Source organism: Schistocerca nitens, chromosome 11 (genome assembly GCF_023898315.1).
Source record: "Schistocerca nitens isolate TAMUIC-IGC-003100 chromosome 11, iqSchNite1.1, whole genome shotgun sequence".
Classification (NCBI taxonomy): domain Eukaryota; kingdom Metazoa; phylum Arthropoda; class Insecta; order Orthoptera; family Acrididae; genus Schistocerca; species Schistocerca nitens.
Window position 1 is genome coordinate 111126068 of NC_064624.1, and position 6123 is coordinate 111132190.

The 6123-nt window shown below is 38.5% G+C and overlaps 1 pseudogene; it reads right to left on the reverse strand.

Annotated features, from left to right (window-relative positions):
* Window positions 1-4085: 4085 nt before the first annotated feature.
* Window positions 4086-4202, reverse strand: LOC126214097 (5S ribosomal RNA; annotated as a pseudogene).
* Window positions 4203-6123: the final 1921 nt, after the last annotated feature.

The window sequence follows — 6123 nt, forward strand, 5'->3', positions numbered from 1 at the left end:
ACCACACAAATGCGATGTCTGTGGAAAATCATTTACTCGGTCGGGCCATCTCATGACCCACGTCTTAATACATACAGGGGAGAGACCCCACAAATGTGATACTTGTGGTAAATTATTTAATGTATTGAGTAATCTCAAGGCCCACAAATTAATACACAGTGGAACGAGACCCTACAAATGTAGTATGTGTGGAAAATCTTTTACTCATTGGGGCAGTCACAGGACACACGAATTAATACACACTGGACAGAGACCACACAAATGCGATGTCTGTGGAAAATCATTTACTCGGTCGGGCCCTCTGAAGAACCATAAATTAATCCATACAGGGGAGAGACGCCACAAATGTGATACTTGTGGTACATCTTTTAATGTATTGAGTAGTCTCAAGGCCCACAAATTAATACACAGTGGAAAGAGACCCTACAAATGTAGTATGTATGGAAAATCTTTTACTCATTGGGGCAGTCACAGGAGACACGAATTCATACACACCGGACAGAGACCACACAAATGCGATGTCTGTGGAAAATCATTTACTCTGTCAGGCCATCTCAAGACCCATGTATTAATACACACTGGACAGAGACCACATAAATGCGATGTCTGTGGAAAATCATTTACTCAATCAGGCCATCTCAAGACCCACAAATTAATACATACAGGGGAGAGACGACACAAATGTGATACTTGTGGTACATCTTTTAATGTATTGAGTAATCTCAAGGCCCACAAATTAATACACAGTGGAAAGAGACCCTACAAATGTAGTATTTGTGGAAAATCTTTTACTCAGTGGGTCAGTCTCAGGAAACACAAATTAATACACACTACATAGAGACCACTCAAAGCATTGTTGAGGTCTGTAGACCTACACATGTTGATAGAAGACCACACATGTTTTATGAAAATTGTTCGCATGTGCTACAGAGAGGTCACAAAAAATTTGACAAATCCATTTCCACAGCTTCACATTCGAAGAAGTTACATACTAAATACAACATATGAAGCAGACAATTGTGATTTTTTTGTTGCAAATGCTCCATGCTTTAATGATCGGGCTACCCAAAATTTGTGCATTGTGACATACCTTTCACTCGTTTGAGAAGTAGTTCTGTGCAGTTATCAGGACCCCATATTCTTCAAGAGAATGTACCAGTATGCTGCTAATTATTTGAAAGAAACTGCCATTTCAATCTTCATGAAGCTGTATCCACTGCCCAGGTGACAGCAGAAATGTGTTTATTACACATTCATAATGTAGGATATTTATCTCAAGAATGGGGAAAGATACAAAATCTCTTGATAATGCAAACGTATTATTGAGGTAAGCCTCCTTAATAGTAATGTTATTTGTGTGATCAATAATCTGCACACGTGTGAACTTTCTGTGCTAGTTCTCCATTAGGATTTAACTGATGGTGGCAAGTATGCAGAGATAAGGGAAAAATTATAATCATCTGCCTAGTAGCGTTTTGGTTCACCTACAGACTGCAATACAACAGTGCATCTCTATGGTATGGACTCATTAGTTCTTCGTTATTTTTCCAGTTGTAAATTGGACTATAAGTCTACACACATCTCACACCTTTCCCATTAACTGTACGCTATCGGTTTGTTGCTGTCTAGTTGGTGTGCAATAGCATCCCAGATTCGTTTCATCATGCAGTGTGATTCTTACCTTGTAATTTGGACAGTTATCCTGCTGTAAGATGTTGTCACTCTCGAAAATACATCAAGCATCAAGCATTAAGTGATAAGGTTGCAATAATGTTCATGTTGTCCACATCTGTCATGGTGCTTTCAGTTATGACCAGCTGTTTTCTTGCCATCTCATATGAATATCCCCCATAGCATGACACTGCCTCCATCTTCCTGCACCTGTTCTGTGGTGCATGTATGAAACAACTATTCATCTGGATAATGACACATCTGAGCACAACCATTGACCTGGTTTGAAAGAAATGTCATTTATCCCAACATATGACACTTCCTTATAGGTATGCAGTCCAATCTCGATTATCCTATTTGTATTGCTATTGTAACTGACAACATTGTTAGATCAACATGGGAATACAAAGCTGTTACACAACTTGGGGCCTCATGTTCAACAGTGTCTGCTTAATAGCATGAAACTCTAGAGCCTGCTCAAGCATTTTCTCCTGTCTCCACAGATTGCCATCTATCCCACGTTACAGAGCAGCTAGGTTCTGATTTGCGTGTTCTAGATAATGCATGGGCATCCTACAACCTTTGTCAACTTGTGGTTTCACAATCTTTCAACAATGTTCCATAGAGGCTCACGATAGAAGCATCTGCACAGCCAACCACATTCGCTGCTTCTGAGATGCACTTACCCTGGCACCAGGCAAAACCATCTGCTCTTTGGCAAAGTTATTTATGCCATTTTTTCACATACTGTCACTAGAATGATAAGCACTCATTTCTGGTTGTATAGTTTCATTACTAAGTGACAGCCACAATACCGCTGGGTAGCAAACACTCCTCCTACGGAAGTGGGTATAATGATTTGGATAAACAGTGTGTCTTCACAAAAAAGGGTCTTTTGGTAAATTGTGTAGTAATTCAATTTTTCTGCTTTGTTAAATTTTATGTCAATACACTATTGTCAGTTCAAGTGCCGTATTTCTTGTGAAAATTTTTTGTATTACAAAGCTCTGTACATTAATTTTATACATCAAATCTTTTAATTATTTGTCTGTTTTTAAATATCACGTAACTACTGTACAAACATCAGTGGGAAAACTTTCATCATGTAGTGTCAGATTATAATTACGATTGTTTGTAGAAACACAAGGACAGTTGAAAGAGCTCAGTGTCATTTCTAGGTTATGAATTTAATCCAAATGCATAATTTTTATTGTAATAAGTTAATTTATCAAATGTACTTGCTTTCTAATTGCTTTGTTTTAATCTGATTTTAGTTGTCTTTTATCTGCTTTAAACATGATTTCATAGTGTGTATTTTCCATAATTTCTCTGAGTAAATGTGAGGTTTTCAGAAATCTTTACTAATGCTTTGTCTTATACTTCATAATGTTTGTTTTTGGTCAGTTTTTTTCCATTTACTACCAATTTATTATTGGTGTAAGGTAGTTCGTTTATTAAGCTTTGTCATACTTTTAATAACTTGAGACAGTTGTTTTTAAGTGATAGGCATTTTTGAGTTTTACAACACTTTAAGCTGTGTGGCTTTTTACCGAAATGAGAATGTATCAGTCATGATGGTTCTTGCAACATAATAGTGTGCTGCTATCTGGGCTTTAATACTGCAGTGGGTTTTAAATATTTAGGGAATGCTGATCTAGTTGCAGTTTGTGGGCTCCCATTCTTCACACACTTGATAAGATATTTTGGTTGTGACTTGGAAAGAAATTGCATGGATTTTAAATTGTGTCATTCTCCTTATAGTAATGTTGTTACACTACTCTGTCCAGCTACTTAGTTACATATTTCTACTACAGTTCCTGTTCGCACTGTGCTCTTTGTGGATGGTTTACTTTAATCATAACAGATAATATTTTGTTCTCTCAGTAACGCTTGCTGAGACAAAAATCATTACTATTATTATTCAAGTAAGAACAGAGCTCTGAATTCACAAACTTACAATACTGCTACTCTCATGAAGCTTAAATCCTGGCTCGAAACTGTCATATTTTAATAGTCTCATCACTGAAAATAAGCTTGTGTTGATTCTGAAGATTCTGTACAGAAATTAAGTAAAGTAACCCACAGTGATATGTTAAAATCGGATTTCAAATGACAAAGGGAATGAGAGATATTGACAATAGTACTTTATTTTGACAAAGTGCCATTAATTGTTATAATGTGGTATTTATATGATAACTAAAAACTAACTAACTAACTCCGTCTACAGGCCGCAAGCGACCCATCGGGACCATCCGACCGCCGTATCATCCTCAGGTGAGGACGCGGATAGGAGGGGCATGGGGTCAGCACACCGCTCTCCCGGTCGTTATGATGGTTTTCTTTGACCGGAGCCGCTACTATTCGGTCGAGTAGCTCCTCAATTGGCATCACGAGGCTGAGTGCACCCCGAAAAATGGCAACAGCGCATGGCGGCTGGATGGTCACCCATCCAAGTGCCGGCCACACCCGACAGTGCTTAACTTCGGTGATCGCACGGGAACCGGTGTATCCACTGTGGCAAGGCCGTTGCCCATTTATATGATAACACCAAAACAAATGTCATTATTAGTAACTGGTTATTACTGCCATCATCATACGATGCTCCTGAACACTTTGACATTTTGTGCTGAAATATATCTGGTAAATGCCATAAATGCTCTAAGGACTATCTTCACATTATCACCATTAGCACCATCTGCCCCCAGTAGCTGAGTTGTCAGTGCAACAGACTGTCAATCCTAAGGGCCCGTGTTCGATTCCAGGCTGGGTCAGATTTTCTCCGCTCATGGACTGGGTGTTGTGTTGTCCTAATCATCATCATTTCATCCCTATCGACGCGCAAGTCGCTTAAGTGATGGCAAATAGATAGACTTGCACCAGGTGAGCGGTCTACCCGACGGGAGGCGCTCGTCACACGCCGTTATATTACCATTCACTTAAAGCTAATATGGGTGGCATTGGCCAACCAAAAAGTTCTACGGAAAATCATTTGATACGATAATTGTTACCTTCCACTCCTGTCCAAAATGGTTCTTTTCAAAACCTATACCGTTAGACATCTTTCAAGACAAACATTAGTGTTCACTTGAGGCCAAACTGAATCATAAATCAAGAAAGTATTATTCTAAATATTGTTATAAGAAGAATTAGAGTACTATTTGTTTGAAATTACTTGAGTGAATGGAGGTTGTTGGAAGATGATACAGCTTTCATATAACGTTAAAAAAAGCTACTTTTCACTAAAATATAAAATTGTGGAAATAGTTTGCAGATTCATGCTACTTATTTGGATTTGTGTGTGTAAGTATTTGTGCTATTAAAATTTTTTAGTGGTAAAGTTTAATGTGGCTACGTTTAGTAAGGGGAAGTTAACTAGTGTGCCACATGTGACTGCAGGTGTAAGTCTCTCATACATTTATACCCATAAATTTGTACAAGTTGTAGCTATGCAGTTACACATCGATGTAGTTTCATATCTTAGGATACAGTGCATGTCACATGAGATAGATGTATGTAATTCATACATTGTCTCATAAAGAACAGATTTAGATACACCAGTATCCCCCTGTGGAGGTTGCATTAGTTAACTCTATTAAGTTATACTCAGGTTAGTTGATTTTCAACAAATATTTCTATAAAACGTGTTATGGGACATTTCTTAAGTATTTGCATTACTACGAATAATTATGAGTAGACTGATACTTCCACATCAGAAGTATTAGAGCCATTAAGTCAGTGGTCGTTTTTGGGCCAGTGTTGACTATAATACCCATGAATATTGACGGAATACCTCCCTGAAAGCAACAACTCTTGCAAGACGTGCCGCACTCAGCACTCTGATGTTTTGTGTGTTCAAGAAATACACACATACACCCAGCAGAGACGTCCTTCAGTTCCTGGAATAAAACTGGTTGCTGAAACACAACATGCATAGTATGGAAGCGTCATCGTTATAACACCTCACCTTTAAGTCTGTAGTGTTCGTCAGTCAGAGGATAACAATATTGAAATTATTATTGTTAAGTAACAGTAGTCACATCAGCATATAGACCCCCAGCAACAGATTTTTTCTTCACCCCACCTGAACATTTTATTACAGGGAAAGCTTCTATTGTGGTATGTGATTTCAACATTCACAGCCATGTTTGGGGGGTACACTCAAGAGGATCAAAATGGTGAGGCTGTCCTCCTGTGGGCTGAAACTTTCCATCTCTCACTCCTTCACGACGGCAAACTACCTCATTCTTTCTTCAGTGGACGCTGGCTATGATCCATATCTGCTTTTTGTTAGCGAAAGTATTTTTCATACCTGCACTAAATACGTCTGTAAGCCCATCCCGAATACACGTCGACCTATTATGTGTCAAGTTCTCCCACAAGTAAGCCCTCAAGAAATCATTTTCACATGAAGGTACAACTTGAAAACGGCTGATTGGCAGAAATTATCAAAGT